Below are 17,198 nucleotides of genomic sequence, written 5' to 3'. Positions count from 1 at the left end.
ATAATTTCAGCAGAGAATTATCAGTGTACCATCAGACGATCGTCTGTTCTATGTACCAAAATGAATTTATAAAGCTGTGCATGGGAATGCCCGCCTCAGCTAGATCATGAATGCAGAATGAAAAATAATGTATTGTATTGTATTTTATTACAGGTCACCTCTCAGCGATTGAATGAACTTCGGATCCTCCTGATAAAGCATTTTAGCCGATAATCGACCTCATACTTTAGGGGGCAACTGTTATAGACATTTTTGTGCCTTACAGCATGAAGCATGAAATGTCCGTAATCTAAGGGATCCAAAGTCCCTAAACATGTTGTTCCTACCCCTAGAGGAATAAGGTCAGCAAACCACAACACTGAATAAAAGTTCTCCACCTCAAAACACTCAAAAACAAGGCAATTCTGGATCATGTCAACTGCTCCACTGAGCATCTGCGCTGAATGTCAACTGCTCCACTGTCTACCTGCGTTGAATGTCAACTGCAAAGAAGGCTACCTGCGCTGGGCGAGTTTGGACATGTGGCACAGTCATTCCTCAAGGTGTCAATGCCCAGGAAGCTTCCAAAATGACACTTGGATCAGGGAATTCGACTGGTGATGAGTAAGAGGGTCTAGATCTCCAAGTGGAAGCAAGAACCTCCAAGTGGACTCAAGAACTGAAGAATAACTGAAGTGAGAGAGTACACTAGTCAGCTCTTAAGCTGACTCATCCTTTCTCCAAAAATCCTATATATAGATCTCTCTCATGAGGTCTAATGAGGCGGGAATCTTGTGAATGTAAGGAAGTGCTGTTGGTTTGAGTTTAGAACTATTGGGTGATTTGCTTTGAAGGAGGTGAAGAGGAGATTTCTTTCTGCTGGGAAGGTGATGCTGGATTGGGCCTCTTATGGTTGTATCACTTCCTGAACTTTACTTCTTCCATTAATAAAGCATTTGAGGTTCTTCTATATGCATGTGTCTCAATGATGTATTGTTATACTTGTGTATTTGATTTATTCTAATCCTTGAATCAATTATGAATGTATGCTTCTTGTAGTTTCCCTCTCTTGCCATTTTGCAGGATCTTGGTGTAGCTGGGCCAGTGAAAGAGCAAGGAGTTGGGAGCAAGCAGCAAGGAGAGAAGATTGGATCAACCATTAGCGAAAGACATCGGTTAGTGGATCTATTTCTCCCCTATTTTACTTTCATAAAGAAGAAATCTTAGATAGCTTTGCTTCGATTGTTGCTGAGGTACTATCACCCTTAGAGTGGGATAGGGTCATTCCGTATTGGATACTTTTCCAAACAACACATATGGAAAATTTGATTTTAGTTGTATTCCTTCTGGAAAATAAAGGTTGTTTCCATTCTACAAGGGTGAGAATACAATATTTGATATTTCACTTCCATCTATAGAGGTTCTTGTTGAGCACAGTCATGTTAATATATCTTAGCCATTTCAGGTCACAGGTTTCTTAGTTGGAGGACTTGTGGTGACTTTTGAAGGAGTCTGTTTTGAAGGTGTTAAGATATTAGTTGATGGCTGAGAAAGAGCTACAACAAATGTCCATGGATATTACAAACTTGATCATGCAACATCAACACACTACAAAATGAAGGCTGAGAAGGATCATTTCAAGTTTAGCAGTTTGGAGAATTTCATGGTTGTGCCAAAGATGGCTTCAATCCCAAAGATAGAAGCAACACATTATAATATTTGTAGTTCCCTAAAATTAGTGACAAATGGCTATTATGGCAAGCATCAAGTTGTCTTGACACATGGGATAGACAATGTTAAGCCTCAACTAAAGATGATTGATGATATGGTAAACTATTGCTTCAAGGTTCAACCGTGTTAATATCGAATATCCCCACCAACCACAATAGAAGAACTTGATTCTAGTCTTCAATTTTCACCATCACATATTGATGTGACAATAACTAGACCAATGTTTAGCATTGAATTTATAAAGGCCCTTGTTGATATCCATGGATCGGTGATATGCAACGAAGGATGCGAATCCTCAGTTTCTATATCACTTACTTCTTTGGTTGTTGAACTCTAGGTTCAGATAATCTTAACTCTTTAAGTTTAAAAAATGAGAGCGGTGAATTCATATTTGAGAAAGTCCTACCTGGTGCATTGCGTCTTGAGGTAAAGCATGGACCTTCATCTGATTTGTAGATTGGGATGATGAATTGTGTTGGGAGAGAAAGGTTATTCATGTCAATGCTGGGGTTTCTGATCATTCAAAGATAGTGTTTATCCAAAAAGGCTATTGGTTGCATATTATGTCTACTCATCTTGTGGCTTCTTACATCATACATCCAAACAAAGAACCAATGAATTTTTTGATTGAGAAAGGATGGTAGCAAATCTTCTTAGAAGCTTCTCGTGTGCACATGCTTCATTTCTTGAACTCGTGAATTTTCTTTGGAATGTCTTCATTAGAATTCAATTTATTGAATCATAAGCCTATATATTTGACTGGTGAAAATATCTACTAAGTGGTGAAAAACATGTTGATTCAAGTTCTTATCCCAAAGAAAATGAGTTGTCTCGAAGCATTATTGTAGACATATGGTGAAAGGAAGGTGAATTTATAGATATGATGAATAATTTCAAACTTGTTTCAAGTGCTAATGGACCAAGCAACATTGTTGTATATCAATACACTCACTAGGCCAATCTTTAAGACAAAATGGTCTTTGTTCTGAGATATAAAATGGATGCTAGTGAGAAAAATAGTTTTGAAAAGGTCTTGTTTTATCCAAGAAGTCGGCACATTGCTGTTAAAACTGATGGGTGCCAATATGTTATTCCTTATTTTGTGGGGTGCCTAGGAAAGTGCATTCAGGGTCAGTGCTGCTAGCAATCCCTGGTGTTGAAATTAAAATAATTGCTAAAAATGGCAGTAGCAATTGTCTTCTGAAAAAGGGTGACTTTGTTCTTCAAACGTAGACAGGATCAGATGGCCTCTTTTTCGGTGGTCCTTTGTATGATGATACTAAGTACCGTGTTGAAGCTTCTGAGGGATATCATTTAAAAGCACTTAGATATGACCCCTTTTGAATCTTAGTTGTATGTTCATATGATTTGATTGGATGCCCCACTCGACTAGCCAAACCATAAAGAATATTTGATCGTCAGTATTCGACCTTCTTTGCACTCCCTACATTTGTGACCCTTAGTAGAGGAATCACTAAATTGTGTCAAACAAGCATTAGATATGGACAAATCCTTTTCAATCGCATTGCTTCAAACTACAACCATGTAAGTATGGATTTTAATATTACTTTTAGTACTTTACAATGAAACCAGTGTAAATTTAGGTTGTATGTGGATAAAATATAAACCACTGTAAATGCAGGTTGTCTTGTATGTGTATGCAGGGGCATACATGATAAAATATTTCAGAGTGAATGGGATACTATTTCAAGAGCTTTCATGCTCAATCTTGAGATTCAATATGTAAAGTGGAAGTAATTTGACCGTACTGGAAATGGACCCATATTCCAATAATGCATACAATTTCTTTGTGGACACATTGATTGAGATGATGGGGAGCTTTAAATCATTAAAGGAGATGGTCATATGTTTTGTGCCTTTTCTTGAAGAAATATGTGTCTTCTCAATTTGTTGTTCGAGAGGCTTCCTAATTGCAAATGTTTGTTAATGGGTGACAACTTTATCTTGGTAAAAACAAAATTTATGCTTTTCTTGTACATGTTCAACGAACAACATGTTTCAATGTTTAAAAATGTTTTCATTTGCTACTTAGTTGTCAAGTATAGCATAAAAAGGAAAAAAATACAAAGAATATATTGATGTAGCTTAGGTTGACTATTATGTTTTGGTTCATTATTATGTCTTGTTTCTAGATTCAGTATATCCAATAGATATGAAACAAAACCAAGAAAGGAATTTGTTTCATATCTATTCCTTAATGAAAATATACACTACCTAAATTAAAAAAGTTAATGTGCTATAAGATGTGAAAAGACCATAAAATTTTTCCATGGTTTTTTTCCATGACGTTCATAATGAATATTTATGTCTTTTACCTTGTAAATGAGTGCAAAGATGGCTTAGTGTGGTTTTGAAATGCAATGCAAGAACTTTCCAAATATCCCATACCTTGACATCTCAGATCCCCACTCTCTCATCTTCGTATTTACATGTTTCTGTAGACATAATTGAATTTCATGATAGGGAAATCAGTATATTAAGTTGCATGTGTATACAAGGATGAATTATACTATGGATACGAGGATGTGGGCACACATGGAATGACCTACTTAGTCTTGGGCAACATCAAGTATGGAAGTGGATGGCAGTCTCATGGAGTGGGTATGTGACATTTTGCCCCATTTTCATTTTGCTTATCATTCGTTGTTTGCGCTAGTTCTAATAGTAAGTTTTAATTATTTATCCTTTTGTCATTTATATCATTAAAATTCCATGTTTCCCAGGCAAGGTAACATCTTTGGTTTGCTATAGATGAGCAACCTGTAATATTAGGATGCTCCCAATGATTTTTGAATATTTTTCCAATATGCCTTATCGATTTTGGATTGTCATTGCGGGTTATTGCTTTAATTGTTATCCGGTTTGACATTTGATTGACAATGAAATTCCATGCTTTTATAAATTATTTGTATGTTAATTTTTAAAACTTTTTAAGAAATTTGTCTTTAGTAGCCACACTTCGAACAATGGATTTCACACTACTAGGTTTAAGGTTTGGGTTATGTATTTGGTTAACATTTCCCAAGATTTATATCATATCTCAAGTGTCAGGTTTGGGTTATTTATTTGGTCAAAATTTACAAATATTTATATCATATCTCAACATTTTAAAATTCATGCATTTATGCCATTAGAATGTAACACATCACGACAAGGATAAGCCATATTAATCTCACCAACTATGTTACTATGCTTCATGAATCGTAATTGAAATGGACTCTAAATTTGGTTCTTTTCCTTGACTAAATAGTATTAAGAAAAATCCTCTCATTCAAACTCAACCCCAAGTCGTACTCAAAATTTTGAGATGTGAACAACATTGGCTCAGTAGCAAGTTTGACACCCAAGTCCTTACAAGTCAGACAAGACTATCCATTTTTTAAAAAAATTGATCATTTCCTTAAATTGTTAGCCCTTGGACTCCTTCATTAAAGAAAATATCATTCTATGACCTTGATAATGGGTCTATCAAAACGTGGATGGGGTGAAATATGAGTTAAGGAGTAGAGAAAGAAATTTTTCTTGACATTTCCTAGAATATTTTGAACATTTTGGGGCACGTCACGTGACACTACCATCATGACACCAACATTTTTTCGTAAAGTTCCACTGCAAGAGGCATCCACTGATTCACATTCCTCAACCCGTGACGGTAAAGATGATTCTTCCTAACCATTTTTCCTAGATCATAATAATGATATATAGTCCTTATCATCATAAAGTATGGATTTTATTTCTTCACCCGTGCTCCACCTTCCCCCTCCCAATTGTATATAAGCATCAGCTTCTCTTTCATGCTTCCCTTCGAGTAAAGTTATACCCATACCTAGTGTTAGTGTCAGTCTTTGAAAACTTCCACCAGTGATCAAATATGCTCTTACAAAGTCGTCTTAGAGTGTCAAAGTCAAATTTTGTCATTTCAGTGAGTTTTCAAGTAAAATTTGGTCACTAGGTATTAGGTCTAGGGTTTGTTTTCACTCCTTCCAAAGTTTTCCAAGTGTTAGTCCATGTCACCATTCAGCTGAGTGTACCATCATTCAAAGATTTTTCATCATCATTTCAGGTTCCAATGGGTCATTTTACACCTTGTTCATGCATCAATTGTACTTGTGTAAGGCTCATTTCCCTCTCCTAGGGTTTTGAAGGTAATTTACCTTGGATGGTCAAATCATCAACAAAACTTGTATCCTGATGTTCATACACCTTCCCCTATCCTTAATGTATCTTATTAAACACTTCCCATCACTGATACCCCTCAAATTCCTCATTTTCCCACAAACCCTAGTTTCTTGCTACAATTTGACAATTTTCTAGGCTAGGCCTGTGTTTTTCCCTTTTGAACCCCTTACCCTCACTCAACATTTTAAATTCCACGTTCCCCTACTTCCTAACATCCCTCCCTACTTCCAAAACTTTCTCAAGAATTTAGAATCCCCTTATCCCCTTCATTTCACTTCATTTCGACAAATCCCCTGTTCCACACATCGGGATAGGTTTTACTCAAATGATTTTTCTAAGCAAGAAAAAATGAATTTGGAAAACTTGAGAGACATTTTTGTCCATAATAGGCCAAGGAAGAAAAACCTCCTTCATTTTTTACACAGGTGTCATGGTTTTAGAGAAATGTCAAAAATATAGTTGCATGAGGAGAGTTGTTGCACCTTTGGAGTGACCTCAGAAACATCAAGATTTTGCCTAGCTTGGTTGGCCAAATGACCTTTGTGATGAGTGAAATGATAACTAGACACAAAGAGATTTCCAATGAGCTATCATGAGCTCAATTTGGAGTTGAGGAAGGCCTTCCAAAGTTGACTGTAACAACACTCTACATTTAGGCAACCTCATTTTGCACATTTTGACCAGTCTTGTGAGATTTGACATTTGACAAGGCAAATGAACTCCAAATTGAAAAATCCAAGTTGTTTTGGAAAATAGAGTCAATAAGATTTCCAACGTGCTATACTACACCTAATTTGGACATCAGGAAGGCCTCAAAAACTAGGTTTGAAAGCGGCACCACACATTAAATTAGTGGCACTGCGCATTAAATTTTGCAACACAGGAAAACCCAATAGGTGCGCAACGCCACTGGAGGTGCGCTTTTGATGGGAAAATCCATTTGAGAAACAGCTTATATATTTGGAATAAACATGGAAAAATAAGCAAGCTTAGAAATAGTGAGGAATTTTGGACAAGTTCTAGGTCTCCAAAAGGGCGAAAAACACCCAAAAATTGCCTTCTCTGCCACCTTTTTGCCACACAGGAAGCAGTCTTAGGAAAATCAATTTTTGGAGGTGAAAATGAACTCCAAATCAGAAAAATAAAATTGTTCTAGAAACTAGACAGGTAGGGCTTTCCAACAAGCCAACTTGCACCTGATTTTGACACTACAAAGGCCTCCAAAACTGGCCCTGAAAAAGCGTTGCGCATTAAATTGATTTTACGAGTTTTTCCTAAATTTCAAGATTTTTCCTTGTTTTCTTGGAAGTTGAATTTTTCCTCATTCCTTGGTAAATGTATGCATGGTAGATGATATATTTGATGTTAATATGGATGAAAAACACCTCATAGGGTAGATACATCAAGTTCCAAGTGGTTTTGAGCTGTAATGAACTGGTTTCCTTGGTTTTAGAGGCAAGTTGTTCCACTACCTATATTCCTATTCTTAGTTTATATATGGTTGAAACCACCCCTCTTCTCATGGATTCAACCCTAATAGCTAGAATGATTGGTTTCCTTGCCTATATGATGTAATTTCCTAGTCATTTGTAAAGGTTGGACTTTGGAAGAAGTGTTGGAATCACTAAACATTTGTATCAACATTTTGGCAAGGAATAAAACCAGGTTTCACAACTATTTTTGTGGGATTCTTGTGACAGTGAATTTATGTACTGTTCCTTATTTGTAATGAGTTTTTTTTTAGTTTTATATGTATCAACATCTCTCTCCCCCTTCTAAAACTAAATGAATCAAGGTGAATGGACAAAATACACTGTTGTGCTTTGTCTTGGGAATGCATTTGGTTTTCAATGGTTTCAATTGTTTAAAGAGGATTCATAGTTTCTTTATGCCCTCCTCAACTCCTTAGTTGTCTTAGTCCACCATCTTAATCCACTTCTAGTACATAAACCCTTGTCTACCTCGCCCCATAGGACATGATTGTATCCTTGAGTTGATTTCTCGGACCCAATCTGCCTTCGCCAATTGATCCAGCAACCAAAACCTAAAATCAAACAAAAGTTTTTGATCTACTATACCTAGCCTAAAATCAGAATTCATTTCAGTCATCTCAAGCCCTAGTTTCCAATAGCCTAATTGAGATTGAAAAGGAGAGAGCCCTCTCCCAACCTGGTGGGGATAGCTACTAGGTTAAGCGTGGTTTGATGTTACCCTAGACCTGCCTTCATTCAGCCTGAGGTAGATTTAGGCACTAACACCTAGAATCCTCCTCTTGATATTGGTTTCATGCTTCTCTTCTACTTCTAAGCTAATGAAATCATAAAAACATTACCTCCCTACCACCACAAATAGATAAACCATTTTTACTACACTATCTTTCAAGCTCCACAAGAGGAATACTAAACAATTCTCGAGTTGTTGCTTCCTCTCCAATCACCATAGCAACATCTTGATTTGGACCAGATCCATCTATTATGTCTATAAGATTCGATTCAGAGCTATCAATATCCTTAAACGGTGGGGCATCTCCACATATGGAATGAAAGGGAGGGACACCTAAATTTCCAAACCAAAGAAAGGTAGCTCTCTGTCCATTCACATAAGAATATGAAAGGAGAAACCAATCTGACCAAACATGGAGAAATTTCATCACTCTCTCCAGGAAGGATGCCATAATATAAATGTGAAAAAATTCACAAAAATATCCACACAGTCATTACACTAATTGTGATAAAAAAAAAATTACGAGTAAAAATTACCAGCCGTCTTGCTAATTGATGACCAATAAGGGGCTTGATCTTAATACATGATCTATTTTCATCATTACTATCCCAAACATGTTCTATTATTTAGAGTGAGATTTCATGAATTGGCAGGTGTGTTTTTCGACATTTCTGTTTTTAATATACCACACAATTGGAATCCTACTACATTTGGCCTCCTCTACTTCCCTAGGCTACATGTGTTAAAGAGGGTACAAAACACTACTGATATGTTCTTTTGCCATAAGTTCTTCTCATTTTTTGGATCAATTCTGTGGAAATTTTATTCATGCCAATTATGTGGTAGGAAATAATGTTCCATTATCCTTTTTTTATCATCTCTTATTTATGAGTTAGCATGGTTCTATTGTACTAGTTCATTACGACTATGTCATGTAAAGATCAAGTTGAGTGGGTTTTACATTTGATTTCCATTGTAGTCAACAACTGACTATATAAGTTTTCTATTAGGTTGAAGAACTCAGTATTGATGATAAGCAACAGGATTTGAAGAAAGAGAAGAACACTAACAGTAGAGCGACAAATGAAAAAAGAGAGAGAAGAGAACCAGTCTAGTGGTACCCTTAAAGCCAATATCCTGGATAAGGCACACACATAGAGACTGATGTTCAAGTCTTTATAGTTGGTGAATTCATCTACAACGACTTTACATCACAATGATAATGTTTTATAGTGAGGAAACAACATTTCATGCATAAATTGTAGTCCAGCCAATGTGAAGTTGGAAACTCATATTGTAATATTCGACATTTCATACAATATAATCTTTTTTGGTTGAAATTATTTATAGTTGCACTTGATATTTTTTAGTATTTTAACTAACATATGTAATTTTTAATTTTCATATTAGATGAACCAATTCACATTGTATGATGTTTTTTTTAATTTAGTCGCAAAATCATACTAATTAATCTATGTTGATTAATAATGAACACATAAAATCAATCTAAAACTACTAAATTAGTACTTTATATTGATTAATGATAAACACAAATAAAATGGATATATACCTAAATTAGTCGTTTATAATGATTATTAATGAAATAAATGAAATGAATATAAACTACTAAATTAGTCGTTTATATAATGAATATGAAACTACCAAAAAAAATATAAATGACTACTGCAAATGATTAATTTTTCATTACAAATGAAAACTAAATTTTTCATATATACGACTATTAGTAGCTAATCTACAATATCTTATAACATGATAAAAATTTAGTCATATTTCTTTAGTCATTAATTCGTTTCAAACAACAATTAAAATTTGCATATATATGACGATTAGTAGCTAATTTACAGTATCTTATAAGATGACCAACATTTTTGTCATATTTCTTTGGTCATTAATTGGTCTTCTCAGATGATCATATAGTAATATATTTTGTTGTATATTTGGTTATTAATTGTGGTAATTAATAACTAAATCAATAACTAAATTAGTAACCAAATTTATTACTAAATATACTGCTAGATGATAAAATTGAGACAATAAATTAATGACTAAGCTAAAAATGACTAAAAGTTGGTCGCGTTATAAATTAGCTACTACTCGTCACCAACTGAAAAATAGTCATTTATATTCAAATTTTAGTCGTTGTTTTAGTAACTAATTAGCCATTTTGTACTAGTGGTAGTTGTTAGGTTCTTTTTGTTGTGACTACTTCAAGCTCAAATATGTTTTCTCCTTCTTCGTCAAGTTTTGGAAACACTGTTTGAATTAGGAGCTTCTCACCGATAACCTTCTTTAAGCATGAAACATGGAAAACTAGATGTACTGGAGAAGATACAGGCAACTCCAATTTGTATACCATAGTGCCAATTTTTTACAACACCTTGTAAGGACCATAGTACTTGGGTGATACTTTATTATCCTTATTAGCTTGTTTGAGGGACAATAATTTTTATGGTTGTAGCCGTAAAAATACCCAATCGCCTACATAAAAACCTCTTTCACTGTGATGCTTGTTTGCTTATTATTTCATTCAATTGCGCACCAGAGTGAGGTTATCCTTCAAGGCACTAGTACAAAATGGCTAATTAGTTACTAAAAAAATGACTAATATTTTCATATAAACAACCATTTTTTAGTCAGTGACCAGTAGTAGCTAATTTGCAGTATCTTATAACATGACCAACTTTTAGTCGTTTTTAGCATAGTCATTAATTGGTTGTCTCAATTTTATCATTTAGTACTATATTTAGTCAAACATTTGGTCATTAATTTAGTCATTGATTTAGTCATTAATTGCCACAATTAATGACCAAATATATTACTATATCATCATTCGAAAAAACCAATTAATGACCAAGGAAATATGACCAAAATGTTGGTCGTGTTACAAGATACTTTAAATTTGCTACTAATAGTCACATATATGCAAATTTTAGTCATTTTTTGAAACCAATTAATGATAAAAAAATTATGACTAAATTTTGGTCATGTTATAAGATATTGTCAATTAGCTACTGATAGTTGTATATATGCAAAATTTAGCCGTCATTTGTAATCACAAATTTATCATTTACAATAGTCATTTATCTTTTTTTATAGTTTCATATTCATTATATAAACGACTAATTTAGTGGTTTATATTCATTTTATTTACTTCCATTAATAATCAATATGAACGACTAATTTAATCGTATGTTCATTTTATTTGTGTTCATCATTAATTAATATAAACTACTAATTTAGTATTTTTATATTGATTTTATATGTTCTTTATTAATCAGCATAAATTAATTAGTATGATTTTGCAACTAAATTAAAAAAATGTCATACAACATGCATGTTCATCTAATATGAAAATGCAAAGTTACATATGTTAATTAAAATACTAAACAATATCAAGTGGAACTATAAATAATTCAAACCACATAAATTATATTATATGAAATGTAAAGTATTACAATATGAGTTTCCAACTTAATATTAGTTGGACTACAATTTACACATGAAATGTTGTTTCACCACTTTATAACATTATCATTGTGTTGCCAAGACAATGTAAGTGAATTCACCAACTCTGAAGACTTGACCATCAATCTCTATGTGTGTGTATTATGCAGCATATTGGCTCTGAAGGTATCAGTAGACTGATTCTCTTCTCTCTCTCTTTTTGCATTTGTTGCTACAGTGTTATTGTTCTCCCTTTTCTTCAATTCTTGCTTCTTACCATCAATATTGTGTTCCTTTCTGAAAACAAAAGAAGGTAAATATAGGGTGTAACACATGAAAGACAATGAACACTAGAATATAAACTAAAATAGACTATAAAGAATTTATATGACATATACCTCAATATCAGCAATATCAAAGCCATTTTTCCACATAAAGAAACTTGAAGAAGTTTTCTTCGGTTGAGTGATAGTGGCCACTATGTGGTCAGATGATGTATATAAATGAAACAAATAAAACATCACCATAGATAAAAGCACCTTAGCAAATTAGTATTCAACCTTCAAGAAAACCTTAGGCACAATCATGCCAACTAAGTTACATGCTAAAAAGCTCAAGTTGTAAATAACTTATGAAAACAAATAATTTGAGGTTTGATGTCTAATACTTGTAGTTTTATTCACAACGACATTTCATTCTTTAACACATGAACTTGGTCAAATATATAAACAACATGTTCTCAAATAAAAACATGAAATTAAACTTTTCTAATAGTCATGAAATTATTTTAACACAAAAGAGTTTAAAGGATTTCAATCAATATCATGTAATATTAATTTCATCTTCAAGATTTGGATGTTCTTTAAATGGACATGATACCAAGTATTTTCAATTTCATAGTTAAAATACAAAACGAAATGAAAAGAAACATTCAGAATAAAATCGAACAACAAAGAGAGGATATCATAAAATAGACATTGCAATTATAAAAAAATTGTCTACCTGACCATTGATGTCATGTCTGACATTCCTAAAACATTTTCTTTCCCAAAATAACCATGAGGTGAAAGAATCACAACACTAAAAACCATAGGAATCCCTACTAGAAACATTTCCAAAGTCAATGGCTTAGGTTCCTGAAGGATCATAGCCTATATTTCTACCTCCTGAAGGGACATAGCCATGTTGATTTTTTAAGTGCAATGTAGACTAGCACAATATTTCTGAAATACTGATAATTAATTTTGATATTGATCTTATTCATTTTATTCCAATATATCATTCAAAAATTATCCTTCAAAAATTCAACCATACAAGGACGGTAGAATAGTAGAGATCACAATGCACAAGAAGAAGACAAAATTTACCCTAGGAAAACCTCCCCATCATAACAACAAAACAAAAGGTCCAACCTAGAGTGCACCAACAACAAGGGATTATTAAATCAAAATCACCATCTAACATTACAAAAATGTTAGATCACATCAATTCATAATATAATTATTAATACCCCTTATATAACTCTAACAACTTAAGATATAACATATCAATGAGGGTATTAACATCATGAAACACCTTACCCCTAGGTGATGTCTAGAAAATGTGACATTATAAAGTTAAATCACCTAGAAAAATCTCACAAAGGCACCCTAAATCATCCCACCATAGCAACATGATCAGAGAAAGGGACATATTAGAATGGCTAACACATCCAACCTTAAAAGTGTGTCCCCCATCACACATCCAACATAAGGACCATGTAGAATTTCTCCTAGTGAAACCCAATAATACCACATTATTATGCAAAATTTACTAGGAAACTTCAACAATCATGAAAATAATATCTCCTAGCCATCATCATCTAGCACCCTTTAAGGGGCTAGAACCCTCATCCATATCCAGGATAAACATATATACCTAACCATAATTATGAGATAGTATGATCCACATTAATCAAGAATGCAACCAAGGGGTGATCAACAAAGCAAGCACATGTAAATGAGATGTCATTCATGAATCAACCAAGGATAAGTGAGATTCCCCCAACCAAAGATCTCCATCAAGTGATATGATGTGATGAAGAGAAGACGTCTCACGAAGATGAATTCCCCCCATGTTGTGGGGAAAAATGCCTATTTAGGACGATCCTATCCACCTAAGGTGTGACAACGCCTTAGCAACAAATGAATACAGCTATCATGATTTCTTCCTTTATGAAATATGAAAGAGAGGAGATCGGCAGACTTACCGTTATCTTCCAGTTGTCCCTCGAACTAGATCCTCTTCTCTTTGTGTGTCCACAGCTACTTGCCTCCTCGCTCGATCAAGAGAACAACTACTTGAATCCCACGAGATCACAAGAGAACAGCTACGTGTGACAAGAGAACAGCTACTTGCAACAAGAGAAGAACACAATACAAAGGCAGATATACATATTCATAAATGATTCGGGATTAGAAGTAAATCAAATATACTAATGCAATTACACAAAATACACCAGCATATAGGAAAGAATCAAGATAGATTTATTGAAAGTAACAGGGTTCAGGAAGAGATACAACCCATAGGGCTCCAACCCAGCATCTCCTTCCCAGCAGAATGGAATCCCTTCTTCAGCTCCTTTCAAAGCATAACACACCCAATATTTCTAGCTACAAACCAACATCAATTCTTTGCAAATACTAAATTCCAGCCTCCCTTGACCTCATGAGAGAGATCTATATATAGGAGTTTTGGAGAGAGGATGAGTGATTTTGAGGCTGGTATGAAGCTGACTAGTGTCCTCTCCCACTTCAGTTCTTGAGTCCACTTGGAGGTTCTTGCTTCCACTTGGAGATTTGGAACCTCTTACTCATCACCAGTCGAATTCCCTGATCCAAGTGTCATTTGGGAAGCTTCCTGGGCATTGACACCTTGAGGAATGACTCTGCCACTTGTCCAAACTCGCTCAGTGCAGGTAGCCTTCTTTGCAGTTGACATTCAACGCAGGTAGATAGTGGAGCAGTTGACATTCAGCGCAGATGCTCAGTGGAGCAGTTGACATGATCTAGAATTGCCTTGTTTTTGAGTGTTTTCAGGTGGAGAACTTTTGTTAAGTGTTGTGGTTTGCTGGCCTTGTACCTCTAGGGGTAGGAACAACATGTTTAGGGACTTTGGATCCCTTGATTATTGACATTTCATGCTCAGTGATGCCAGGCACAAAAATGTCTATAACAGTTGCCCCCTAAAGTATGAGGCTGTTTATCGGGTGAAATGCTTTATCCAGGAGGGTCCGAAGTTCATCCATCTGCTGGGAGGAGACCTGTAATAAAATACAATACAATACATTATGATTCATTCTGCTTTCATGATCTAGCTGAGGCGGGCATTCCCATGCTCAGCTTTATAAATTCATTTTTTTACAAAGAACAGACGATCGTCTGATGGTAGACTGATAATTTTGGTGAAATTATCATCCTTTGAGTAGGATGATCATCTGCTGTAATGATGTACATATGAAATGTCTTTATTTTTCCTGAATATATATCGTAGCCCAAATGGATGAAACTAGATCCGGGGTCCTCAAACTCGTTCGATCTTCACTCTAAGTACAATTCGATCCATGTGAGAATTGCGCTGAAGTCGAACATGGAAAGACATCGCTTGATTACCGGTCAATGATGTAAATCGTTAACAAGTGCAAGAGGAATCACCGATAATGATAATGACCCTCAAGGTACTGCAGTACAATTCAAGTGGTGTGAATAAAGGACTTGGCATCGAACACCACGCAAAATCTTCTGGTCGAAGGTCATTGATGTATACCTGTCACCGGAAGTGAGAAACTTGCCATTGAGGCATGCAAGCTTCAAAGTACTGAAGGGGGGTGTTCCTAGATCAACTCCTTGGATAATGAGCTGATGTCCACAAGGAGCGATCCGTCAAAGGAGGGCCTTAATGAATCCCACATCAGTGACACGGAACGGAGCTAATGATTTTAATGGAGGTGAAAACAATCTATGACATATGATTCAGGGTGGCGGTCATGAATGGATGAAGGATAATGTATGGCAGTGGATGGGACCCGGTTGACTCTTTCTGAACAACTTCTCTTGAACATATGGCGAAACTGATGCGATGGATCGGTAGCATTACCCCAAATATGGATGGTATGGCAAGACCATGGTGATGTGACCGGTGAATGAAACAACCCAACCCGAATGTGATACGGAGGAAAAGTGTCATGTTCAAGAGCGACCTGCTACCATCAAAGTTTTCTTGATTTTTCCCAATTTTTCCCCAGTCATTGCTGACCAGTTGCTCTTTATTTTTGTCAAGCTTGAGGAGGATAACATATGCTTGTTCTATAACCTGCCCTTCGGGCAAGCCCATCGCTATGTTTTAACGAGCCTAGCGATAGGGAAACTCGTTCTCGTCTAAAGACAAGTTTGTCGCTATTTAATCATTTTAATGAGTCTAACGACAAGGATAACTTGGTCCTTTTCATTTTTAGAGAGTCTGAAAAGGTACGTAAAGTTAACTCCAAAATTCCTTTTTCGTCTTCTAATCCCTTAAGTCCGAAAAAGTATAAAACAATACAAAAGGGATGAGTTTTCGATATTTTTAACGAGCCGAACAAAACAAGCGCTCGACCTTTTTGTGCAATAATCCCTCAGCTCCAAAAAAATTAAAATCTAGAGGAGGGATAGCTCTTCCTGTCCTTTAACGAGCTGGAAGGCCAAAACTCGGCAATCTTTTCATATTTTACGAGTCAGTTGAAAAGAGCTTAAAGAAGACTCGTCTTTTGAGGAACGAGTGATAAACAGGGATAGCAACTGATTCCAGGTACAGGTTGGAATTTTCCAATCACGGCAGTGTCACAAGGATGGCTAGGTGAAATCACTCTTCGCAGCTGTTCCTCAAAATGGGTAAACAATCATATGGAGGTGAACAATCAGCCAAATGAAAGTGGAGGTGGCAGGTGCAAACACGACCAAGGCTTTTATGGCTGATAAATTTACGATCACAATGGTTATTTACCGGGATAGGTTCATTTTTTAGTTAAAAATGAGCTTAAACTCTGGAGGAAACATTGCTCACTGCTTATATTTATTTTTTAACGAGCATGAAGACCGCGTTAAAACTGCTCGGATCTTGCGTTTATTTTTTAACGAGCATGAACTTTATGCTGAAACTACTCGATTATATAGTCAAATTTTGATTTTTACCATAAATAGCTTTTCTCTTTTCAAGGATAGTACTGCATTCTCAATGGCTGCAACAAACTTTGTTAGAAATGAATAATATTTGCATGAAAATGAGATTATAACCCTAATATTTCGCTTTGAACTACATAAAAAGCCATTTAAAAGGTGTTTTTACTTCTCATTTTACCATTTCATTTGAATTTGGTTTGTTGGAGCTCTGGAGGTGCCTCTTCCCGCTTGATTTTCACCAGCTGATTCCGGGAGATTCTGCGGACAATTTTCAGCGTCGTTTGGACTAGGTAGGAGCTAAACCCTAGCTCTTTCTTTTCATGGTTTCCTTTTTCAGTTTTGTGCCTGTTTTTCAGTCTTTTTGAGCCTCAAGGGTTTTGTCAGGGCGCCCTACCATCAGCGCAG

Source organism: Pinus tabuliformis, chromosome 4_1 (assembly GCF_031772625.1).
Source record: "Pinus tabuliformis cultivar Carrire ecotype Pingquan chromosome 4_1, CPIR1, whole genome shotgun sequence".
NCBI classification, from domain to species: Eukaryota; Viridiplantae; Streptophyta; class Pinopsida; order Pinales; family Pinaceae; genus Pinus; species Pinus tabuliformis.
This window is presented reverse-complemented; position numbering follows the sequence as displayed.